This window comes from Chelonia mydas, chromosome 4 (genome assembly GCF_015237465.2).
Source record: "Chelonia mydas isolate rCheMyd1 chromosome 4, rCheMyd1.pri.v2, whole genome shotgun sequence".
Classification (NCBI taxonomy): Eukaryota; Metazoa; Chordata; order Testudines; family Cheloniidae; genus Chelonia; species Chelonia mydas.
Window position 1 is genome coordinate 129,097,263 of NC_057852.1, and position 11,494 is coordinate 129,108,756.

Sequence of the window (11,494 nt, forward strand, 5' to 3'; positions counted from 1 at the left end):
GTGGGGTCATGGCATCGGTTGCATGTGAAAATCTGGATAGGTCCTGGGTGTTCATGGAAATGTTCGCAAATCCTGAAAGTTTCATAGACTTTTAGCATGAAAACTGGCTCATGTAAGTGCCTTATTCCTCAGTGGCTGATCATCACTTGTCATTCACTAATCTCCTGTTCGAAGGACACTGCCATCTGTACAGCAAGCAGAGAAAATACCCCATGATTCACATGACCCCTCACCATGAAAAAAGTAGTGCAGGGGAACAGTTTGTGTATGATCCATAGGCAAAAATTTGTCTCCAGAAATCATTTGGAGAAGACTCAAGAACAATGAATAACTCACAAAAGCCAGCACAGGAACAAATAAACAGGCTCTGGGTGAAATTCACCCTGAGCTGGGGTCCAGCCCAAGGCCGATGAACCATTAAAACTTCACTTAAGCCCTGAAAATGCTGCTTATACTGCTCGTAAATGCCAGGGAAGGAAGGATCTGAGGAGCTGGCTGAGGAATAGGAAGTGTATGAGAATTTCTTACGAGCAGCTCAGCTCTAATACTCAGCTGTGGGCTGTAATACTGTGATCTCATTTGGTTGTTGGTTTAGTGTGTGGCTACTGGGTGGGTGTTGGTGGCCTGTGACATACAGGAGATCAGACTGGAGGATCTGGTGGTCCCTTCTGGCCTTAAACTCTGACTCTGACAGCTGTCTCTACGCACACAGCAGACCAGGCTGCTGTAGGACTTTACTATTCCCTTGTTCCCGTTGAGCAGTGACACCGTCCGGAGAACGTGTCGTGCTTTCTCGCCGTTTTCAATTGCGGAATCAGTCAGTGACCTTCCTGTTTTGATTTGCCATGAAGGTGGCAATGGCTGGACACCTCGTGGTGACTCATAGAGTGGTGGGCCCCAAGCGCTCCATGGAGAACAGGGAAGTTATTGTATTCGTCTGTGTCGCTGTGACAGTGGCTGGTCCCAGCCTTGCTGACATTAAACAATCTCTAGCACTGACCCCTTCAACAGCGCTTACTGTGAGTGGGAAATTAGTCCCAGACCCACTGCCACAGAGGAGCTGGAACAATCTGTATAGTGGGAGGTACTGAGAGGCATTGAACCAAACTGTAAGCCCTGTATATGATAGAACCACTCCAAGCCAGGGGGCGTGGCAGCATCCCAGCTCCCCTAGTTCCAGCAGCTGTGGGGGAAGCTACAGCTTGGGGACATGCCTGTAGGGTCTAACCCCCACTGATGTCAGTGGCAACACTCCGTTAATGTCTCTAGGCCTCGGATCAGGCTCAAAGAAGCAGATTTCCAAAAAAGCTCAGTTCCCATTTAGGCACCTAAATATGGGCCACCCAGCCACTGCTATTGAGACAGGTGTGTCCAGGCTTCCAACAGACCTCGACATCCCACCTGCTGAGCTCTGTGGAATACTTCTTTTGTGCCTAAATGGGAGATGATTATTTGGAAAAAACTGGCTCGTATTTCTTAATTACTATCATTATTTGTATTGCTTTCGTGCCTCCTGGGGGCTCCGGTCCTGGATCGAGGTGCACAGACATTGCTTTTCCCATTCCTCCGCCATGCAATTTCTGTTTTAAAAGGATCACTCTGCCTCTATCAATAGACTTTGCTTAAAAGAGCCACATGGAGTTAGGTTTTCTCTTGAAGTGAGCTGTAGCTCACAAAAGCTCATGCTCAAATAAATTGGTTAGTCTCTAAGGTGCACAATTACTCCTTTTCTCTTTGCCCTCTGTGTCCAGACTAGAAATGACAGTGGGAGTAGTGGCAGAGAGTTGTGTAATTAACTTCCTGTTTCTTGTTTGTTATGAAATCTGCGAAGCTGGTGTTGCACGTGCAGCTGTGACAAATGCTCAGCACTGCGCACTCGCTCAAGGAGGTTTTTGTATTGGGCTGTATCACTGTGAGAGGGGTGTAGCCTTGTTGGCAGTAGTAATCTCCAGCATCTTCAGCTTCAACCCTACTGATTGTGAGAGTGAAATCAGTCCCAGATCCACTGCCACTGAACCGGTCTGGGATCCCAGAGGCACGGGTGGAAGCTCTGTAGATAAGGAGCTTAGGAGCTTGTCCTGATTTCTGTTGGTACCAAGCTAAGTAGCTGCTAACACTTTCACTGGCTCTGCATTTGATAGTGACTGTGTCTCCTGGAGAGACTGATAGAGATTCCGGAGTCTGCGTCAGCACTTTCTGCCCAGTGGAGTCTAGATGTAAAAAGAAAATACAGGAACTTGTGATATATTAATCAGAGTTATAGATTTATATTGAATACATTTTAACTTTCTAGGTTATTAAATAGAAACAAATAAAATAACATATCTGTTACAACAAATAGAGTATATTTGCATTGTCTCTGCAGCTGCTGTTCATTAAAGTTGGGTCTATTGTGTTTTCTTACCCTGAATCCAAAAAACTAGTATCCAGAGAAGTTGAGCGTGGGAGATCATTGTGACAGTTCTCCTCCGGTAATGCTAACCAGGGCACTGTGCAGTGCAAACACCTCCATTTATACGAGCTCAGCAAGGCAGGAAGGGAGTGTTGCTCATGTGTGAATTTGCAAAAGGAACGGGTCATGTAAATACACCTCACTTGAATGGCAGAAGCAGGATTCTGAACTGTCTTGTTGGTCATGTCTGGTTTATAAGAATGGAGTAGCAAGATGGTCAAGGGGACATCTTATGTGCTGCAACTAGATATAAGTAGCCAAACCATCCACCCATATTCTAGAAGGTTTTTAACAGCCTGGCCTGTCATCATTTTGTCTTCTAGTTTTTCCTCCTTCCCCATGAAAATATAATTGAATAACCAGTATCTCCTTATGTAGAAAATTAAAGACCATCTGCCGAGTTGTTGGGAAGTTATGGCTCTGCTTTCTAACAGAGTCAGAATACAGCAAACTAAATAACATGATCTTCAGCACAGCAAGGGATCCCTGGTAACAATGACACTACTGCACGTGACAGCTGGGCACACACTGTGTTCCTGGTTGACATACTCAGGTACTGAGGTAGGTTTCAGAACCTCACTTTCTACCTTGTGTCCGTTGTTCAAAAGGATTGGGCAGGAACCAGAGAGGCAGAGAGATTTTGAGTAACTGGGAGTCCCCAGAGAATGTGCCTGGTGTGTTTTTTGGGCTGGAGAGATGCTAGAAAAGCTGCTCAGCAGAGGCTGTTTATGGCATTTTAAACAGTTTTTATGTTGAACTTTAATCTTGATCATTTAATTACATGGCTGAACCCGACCATTGCAGCCCTGTTCTGCTCCCAAACCCTGGTTAATGGAGCAATAGAGGAAATGTTGTACATATGCAATAATGCCTGGTGCACACCATGGGGTGGGTATGTGTGTGTATATTAAAAGTATCATCCAGGTCGCTTTTATTGTAAAGTACAATAATAGAAGCTCAGTGTTGTAATTTTATTTTTGATTTATTCTCTAGATATAAGAAAACATTTTTTTTCTTAACAGACTGTTTTCTGCTCTACTCTTTATGCTGTTTGCTTCCTAAGCAACAGGACCTTTCCTTACTGCCTATTCTGAATGGTCAGATACTATCATTATGGTGCTTACTAGGACAGTGGCCATGCCAGGGTCTGAGCATAAGAACGGCCATACTGCGTCAGAACAGAGGTCCAGCTAGTCCAGTATCCTGTCTCTGACAGTGGCCAATGCCAGGTGCCCCAGAGGGAATGCACAGAAAAGGTAATTATCAAGTGATCCATCTCCTGTCGCCCATTCCCAGATTCTGGCAAACAGAGGCTAGGGAGCATGAGAAGAGAAGCTCACAGGAGGCCCAGGTGAAGCAACAAACCAACCTCATTGTAGTTTCTGATTCATTTGCAGGGTTTGTATTGAACTATAAACCCCAAACCAGCCAACACTCTGCCCCCATCCTTTCCTGCAGCTTAGTAGCCTGGAAACTGCAGCCCAGCAATATGAACCCAAGCAAAATAACACACACCTGGAGACCTCTGTTGCCATCGTTCCCTGCTCTGGCTGACCAGAAAACCTGTCTCTGCTTCTCATGAGAATAGCTAACTCCAGTTTGAAGAGCTTGACACAGATAGCCTGGCCACACCTTGATTACCTTTCCTCAGGGAGGCCATGCCAGCTGGGGTGCTGAAAGCCTGGTGGGGATTTATTGCCTACCATCCCCTAAAAATATCCGCAAACCAACTCACAATACTGCAAACCCAAACCATGCTGTGGCTGACTCAGCGGAGCCCCCTCCTATGGGAATGGTGGGGATGGGTTGCTGCAGATCTGAATGCACACCTGTAGGGGGGCACCAAATCCCTTGGACCCCATCATGATCTCAGCTGTCTCTTCCACTTCCATGGAGTAGAACCCTGCCATGCAAGGATCAGCCCAGCTAGACATGTGGGGCCAAATCCATCCTTGATGTAACTACAGTGAAGTGAGCAGTTACCTCAGGGATGAATTTAATCTATATTGTGCCAGAGGTTCCCTGGTGTGTATTTGTGTGACTTCCTTTGGTTGGCACTAAACAGCTGCCAGGCACCTCCTTGGGTGTTTAGATAATGTGGAGAAGGCTGCTGGTGAGGGCACAGGAGAGATGAAGGTAATTACAGCTCCAGCTCTGTGAGGAATCCCATAGGCCAGAATTTTCAGAGGGGTGAGACGGGGAGCAGCAGGGCTGGTGGATGCTCAGGGTTGGTTGAACTGGTTTCTGCAGGGTTTTCAGCGGGGTAGAGCTCAGTGTGGGCTGAATGGTGGTCTTGGAAATACAAGGTGACCCCGCCCAGTGCAGGCTGATGGGGTCTAACACTCGGTGGCCGGTGTGGGGTGTAAGAGGACGCCCCGCACCTTTCAGACAACACAGGAGAGCTCTCAGAGTCTCAGGCCTTCCACTAGTACAGAAACACAGACAGGAAATCGTCCGGACGGGCAGCAGAGAATTAAGTGGGAAAATTACAAACCCTGACTTGCTTTCTTACCACAGTTCAACTCTTATTCTGAAAAAACAGGTTCTTGCTCAGAGTGTGTGAGACTCAGTTTTTGTTTGAAAAATTGATTGATGGTGTGAAATGGACCAGCCACAATGCACACCCCCTCCCTGATAACCCCCTGCCATCCAGGAGGCTGTAACAGAAGCTCATTTGAAATCTCAGCTTTTGGGAAAGAGCTGAGAAGGGGCGTCATCCTGTTTCATGTGTGACTGACAGGAAACTTTGCAAGCTTTGTTCACACAAAGGCAACCAACCACCTTGCACACTAGAGACAATGCAAAGATTTTTGTATTGGTCTGTATCACTGTGTTAGGGACGCTGTAGCTGGCCTGCTGACAGTAATAATCTCCAGTATCATTGGCTTCAACTCCACTGATGGTGAGAGTGAAATCGGTGCCAGACCCACTACCAGTGAACCGGGCTGGGATCCCAGATGGGCGGCTGCTAGCGCTGTAGATAAGAAGCTTTGGAGATTGCCCAGATTTCTGTTGGTACCAGTGTGTGTAGGTACCAATGCTTAAACTGGCTTGGCATGCGATAGTTACTGTTTCCCCCACGGACGCAGATAGAGATTCTGGAGTCTGAGTCAGAGTCATCACGATCTGCCCACTTGAACCTAGATGGAAAATTGGCGGTGGTAACGAGAGCATCAAGAGGAGAATTGACCAATGACATAATATATGACTCAAGGCTTTACACTGCAGCACATCTTACATTGAAATGTAACAGTTGTTATTTATTCAAAAGTCATGCCGGAAAGTGAGAACGAATTAAATAAAATATTGCAGCATTTCCTGCATTTTATTACATTGGTTAATAACCTGGCAGACTCTTGTGATGCTTCTTACCATGAACCCAGAGAACCAGCAGCCAGAGAAAGTGACTCTGGGAGATCATCTTGGCAGATGGTGGCTGGAAATGCTTGTCACTGAGCCTTGTAGGGGAAAACAAAAAGTTTATAAGTTCTCAGGAGCTCACAGGGGAAATGTCACTTGTGCGAATATGCAAAACGTATGGAAATGTTCTGTGCTTTAGTTCCAGGCAGAGTTTTACAGTGATTGCAGGTGGGTTCTGTGTTTCATGCTGCATGTGCACGGTCTCATTAGAGATGGGCATGAGCCAGAACAGTGGTCTGATACCCTCTGCTGCTTAGAGGATCCAGGTACTGTTCTGAACTTCTCAGCTGGGGCCCCGCTCTAGTTATAATTAGTTGTAATATCTTTGTGATTCAGATACTCCTTTACCCGGATTGGGGCTTCAGTGACATCAAAGTGTAACAGGGATGAGTTGCAGGGACTAGAGTTGTTTTGGAAACCAGCTAAGGTCACATTTGACCCTTCTTGCTCAGTTTTAAGCAGGTGCTTCCGCAGTCTCTCTCCCTGGGTCACCAAGGGAGCAGTGGATTTGGACACATGGAACAACCACTGGGAACAATCACCTGCCATCATTACATCCTGCAAACATTCAACTTTCCCCCCCCTTTTCCTCCTACAAACCATGACAGTGAATCCCTCGGTGTTCCCATTGAGGCATCTTTCTGCAAAGCCTGGCATGGAAGGAAACGTGTTTTTCTGCACCTAGTTTAAATGTGTGATTTGCTATGTGTCCTCATTGTCGTGGTGACTAGTGTGAGTTTATTAACTTTAGAACCATATGACAAGGAGGCACGTCTTCTGGAATTCATCTGTCAATCATCATGAAAAGTCACCTTGATGCTTTGGTAGCTGATATAGGGTCATTTAATTCTAATTATTTCTGAGAAGCCTTCTCTGCAGAATTGAATCCAAAGGGATCATTGAAATCAATGGAGAGTATAAAGTCCTACTCTGAGTGTGTTTAGAAAGAACAAAGTCCCGTGGGTTGAAGAAAGGATGGGAAGCAGCTAGTTGGTGTGGTTTGTGATATAACAGAAGTCTGTCCCTTACTCATGGGTCCTCCAGGGAGGAGACTAAAGAGAGGGAAAATCAGAGGGATTCTTAACCCCCTGCAGGGATGGTGTGATGTTCCCCTGGTGTTATCTGGACCAGTGATCTGCTAGGTCACTCCAATCCTTGACTCTGGGAGCCAGCCTTACCCTGCTCTCCTGTGAGAACCCCCACTCCTGGGCTGTTCATGCACAGCCCCTGGCATGTAAGCTGCTCCTTGGATTGTGCTACTGAATGACACTAGCCGATATCTCTGGTCTCAGACACAACCTTAGGAACCTCCATCTTGCAGTGTCTAGTTATGCCGGCTGGACACTGCAAGCTTATATGAGTTCATCAATTTAATAAAGAAATTTATATGTACCAGGCTTGTTATCCCAAGGGGAGTCTCTGACACGCTTCAAACCAAACGCAGTGCTTCAGGTAGAATAAACAAACGGATTTATTAACTACAAAGACAGATTATAAGCAGTTATAAGTCAAAGCATAACAAGTAGGATTTGGTCAAATGAAATAAAAGCAAAACACATTCTAAGCTGATCTTAACACTATCAATGCCCTTATAAACTTAGATGCTTCTCACCACAGGCTGGCTGGTTGCCCTTCAGCCAGGCTCTCCCCTTTGATCAGCGCTTCCATCGCTTGGTGGTGATATCTGTAGATGGAGGTGGAAGAGAGAGGAAGGGCATGGCAAATGTCTCTCCCTTTTATCATGTTCTTTCTTCCCTCTTGTCTTTGCCACCACCCCTTCAGAGTCAGGTGAGCATTACCTCATCGCAGTCCCAAACTGACCGAAGGAAGGGGGGTGACTCACTTGAGAGTCCAACAGATCCTTTGTTGTTGCTTAGGCCAGTGTCCTTTGTTCCTGTGAGGCTGGGCTGGGCTTGTCCCATAGATGCCCTGATGAGGTGTGAACTGCCCTTCTGCTTCTGATGAGTTTTTGCGTGGGCTTGCTTTAAGCCATGAGGACACATTTTCAGCCTCATAACTATATACATGAAATTACAACCTATAACATTACTATGACAATGATTACTATAACATTACCATAACAACAATGCTCAGTACATCATGAGCCTTCCGAAGACACCCGACATGACAAACTTTGTACTGCATATCACACAGTCATATTATAAGGATGAATATGGGGGTGCTGGGTGTTCACCCCAGGTACAAAATGTCACAAACAAAATCACCTGGGTTGAAGAAAGGATGGGAAGCAGCTAGTTGACGTGGTTTGTGATATAACAGAAGGCTGTCCCTGACACGTGGGTCTTCCAGGGAGGAGATTAAAGAGAAGGAAACTCAGAGGGAGTCTTAACCCCTTGCAGGGGTGGAGAAGAAAAAATGGAGAATGGGAAATAGTCCACCTGCAAAACCTTCTGTGCTCTTGAGAGATGATACAAACAGTGTTAATGTACGTCCGCCGGCAACTGTGCAGATACAGGTTCAGATACTATCTTCTGCCAAACATAGAGCAGAGACGGGGTCTGGTAAATACTTGGATGGGAGACTGCTGAGAAAAAATGGAGTTGCTACAGGAAGGGGTGTTGATGGTTTAGTAGGAGACTCTCCTCCCTCTGAGCCTGTACTGAACCCACGATCTCAGGTGGCATTAGGGGAGCTGCACTGCAAGGAGCACTCATTTGGATGAGACCCCAGACAAGAGCCAGGACTATTTGGGGTCTTCAGATACCCCATGGCAAATAATCCAATAATAGGGATGAATATTAGCACAAGTATTGTGGGAGAATAGACCTATCAAATACTCCCTGTAGTTCTAAAGGGATACAGAAATCTTGGGATCCAGTTGCAGAGTGTTGTTCCTTCCCAGTGGAGCTGAGCTTCAGCGGAGGGTGATCTGATCCCTGTATTTCTTTCTTTGATGGTTTGGGGATGATTGGTGCTGTATAAAATGTCAGGTGTATTTGGAGTCACTCACTGGTTTTTATTTGCATTAATTCATAAAATCCACCATCTTGGTTGCAGCTCTGACACACAATAAGCACAGCGCTTGTTTTGTCCACAGGGAGGTTTTTGTAATGGTCTGTATCACTGTGACAGGGTAACTGAGGCGTTGATGACAGTAGTAATTTCCAGCATCTTCAGTTTCAAAGTTGCTGATTGTGAGAGTGAAATCAGTTCCAGACCCGCTGCCGCTAAACCGGGTTGGGGTACCAGAGTAATGGTTGGTAGAATCGTCGATAAGTAGCTTAGGTGCTTGTCCTGGTTTCTGTTGGTGCCAGTGTGAGTAGTTGCTAATGCTGGTACTGGCTTTGTAGTTGGTGGTGACTCGCTCTCCGAGGGACATAGACAGGGATTCTGGAGTCTGAGTCAAAACAATTTGGCCATAGGACTCCGGATATGGAAAGCAAATTCATGCAATCATGGCATGTTATTACAAGTAATTAAAGCTTGGTATTTAAATGCATTTTTCATTTAAGAATTTATTAAACACTAGATTGCAAAATAAGTACTGCAGTATTATTTTAAGCTTAGCTAGAATTTTATTTTCTATGAAGTCTGTTCCCTGTTGATATAATGCTCACCCTGAATCCAAAGCACTAGTATCCAGAGAAGCTGGGCCTGCGAGAGCATCTTGACAGGTCTCCGTGGGGAATGCTGAACAGCTCACCAGGCAATGCAAATGGGGCCGTTTATGAAGGCTCCGCAGCCCAGCCAGGGAACGTCCTTCCTGTGTGAACATGCAAATGACCCCTTCATATAAATGTGCTGTGTTTTAGATGCAAGGGGATTTCCTGTTACTCTTGTGTGGTGCTGGTCTCTGTAATCTGGTGATAGTGACTTATGAGGTAAAGTTGCAACACTGATGGTTTTATGAGTGAAGGGATCTATGGGGAGAGCACCAGGAATTTTGTATGTGACCTTGTATCTAAGTGGTTAAAATCTCCCAGCCATTTTTACAGCAGTTTTCAGAGACACTTACCTCCCTTTACTTTGGTTATTCTTCTTGCCATGAAAATATTAATGAATGTCCCCAGCATCCTTGCCCGAGGAGATAGTTGGGCTGATATCCTGTCTAGATTCTCCTGACAGTAAGTGCCTTCCTTTGGGTGAGAATGCTACTGGTGTCTCCATGGGTGTGCAAGGATGTGATTGTGCTAGGAGCCCTTCCATGCAGGGGCTAGATGCAGTGGAATCTTTGTACCCACACAAACCCAAGCGATGTATGTAGCCAGCACCACTAACCACTCCAGTAGTGGCTGTGAGCCATGATCTCCACCACCTGCACCGGCCACAGAGATGGCCAGCTCTGGAAGGTGGTGTGTATGCAGCACCCACTCCAGGAACAGAGCAGCAGCTACATTCTCCTTGCTTGCTGTGGAGAAGCATTGAGTAATTCCTGGTGGAGCTTCTTTTGCTTGGCTATGCTCCCAGTGCAGACTTGTGTAAATTGCTTTGTGTGAGCCCTTTATTTGAAGAAAGCAAGATAATGTATCTCCCTCCTCTCTCCCTGCCTCCCAAGGAGAGTGTGGGTCTTTGTTCCCTTTTAGTGGCTGGTCTCCATGACATACTTGCTCTCCTAAGATCCACTATGCAAAGCTTTTTGGATACCTAACGCCCACTGATTTCAATACAAATTAGGCACCTAAATATCTTCAAGTACCTGTAAGTGCGCATCTCTGTGTAGAACAAGGAGGTTTTTGCACTGGCCTGTATCATTGGGAAAGGCCAGTTGACAATCATATTCTCCAGTATGATGAGCTTTAACGCTGCTGATGGTGTGAGTGTAATCAGTAGGTACTTCTCCACTGCAAAAAAGCAAAGCAAACCAAAAACACAACAGCGAGTCTCAGATCCCATGTGTCTAAACATAGTAGCATAGACATTCCCACTTGGGCTGGAGCCCAGGTTTTGAAACCTGGTGAGTGAGGAGGGTTTCAGAGTAGTATATATATATATATAAAATGATCTAGTCTGTGATTGGAAATGTTTGTTGATAAGCACACAGTGGAAATCAGCACATTTGTAAGTGCTCAGAAAGGGGAAAATCACGTGTGTGAATATGCAAAAAGATAAAATCCTGGAAGTCACCAGCATTATCGCCCCAGGAAAGTTTTGTTCTGAAATATTTGGCTTGTCTATTTCATGCCGCTGTTGCCTGTAATAACTATTTATAGTTACTCACTTGTGGGGTGTTCAGGTGCTCAGACTGAGGCTTACATGGCATAAGATGGTCACATTGGTGGATTCATTATTTAACAAGGACACTCTGTCAATGGGTAGCAGAGCAGGCTGCAGATTTCCATACATTTAAACACAAGACCGTCTATAACAACTTAGTGATATAGGGTCAATCATGCTCCTATTACTCACATGGTGAGCAGTTATTCTCATAAGTAATCCCACGTATTTCACGGAGACTGTTCATGTGAGTGAGGATTTAGCTGTGGGTTTAAGGGCTCACAGTTAGCTATGGTTTTTTTTTAAGATTGTGATCAGGGAAGCCAATTCACTCAATTATTCTTCTCCCTCTTTAATCAGACCATATCAGTAAAGAAACCCTCAGAAACCAACTGACCTGTTTGGCCTGAAATCACAAACTCTGCAAAGTAGTATCAAAACGCTGCC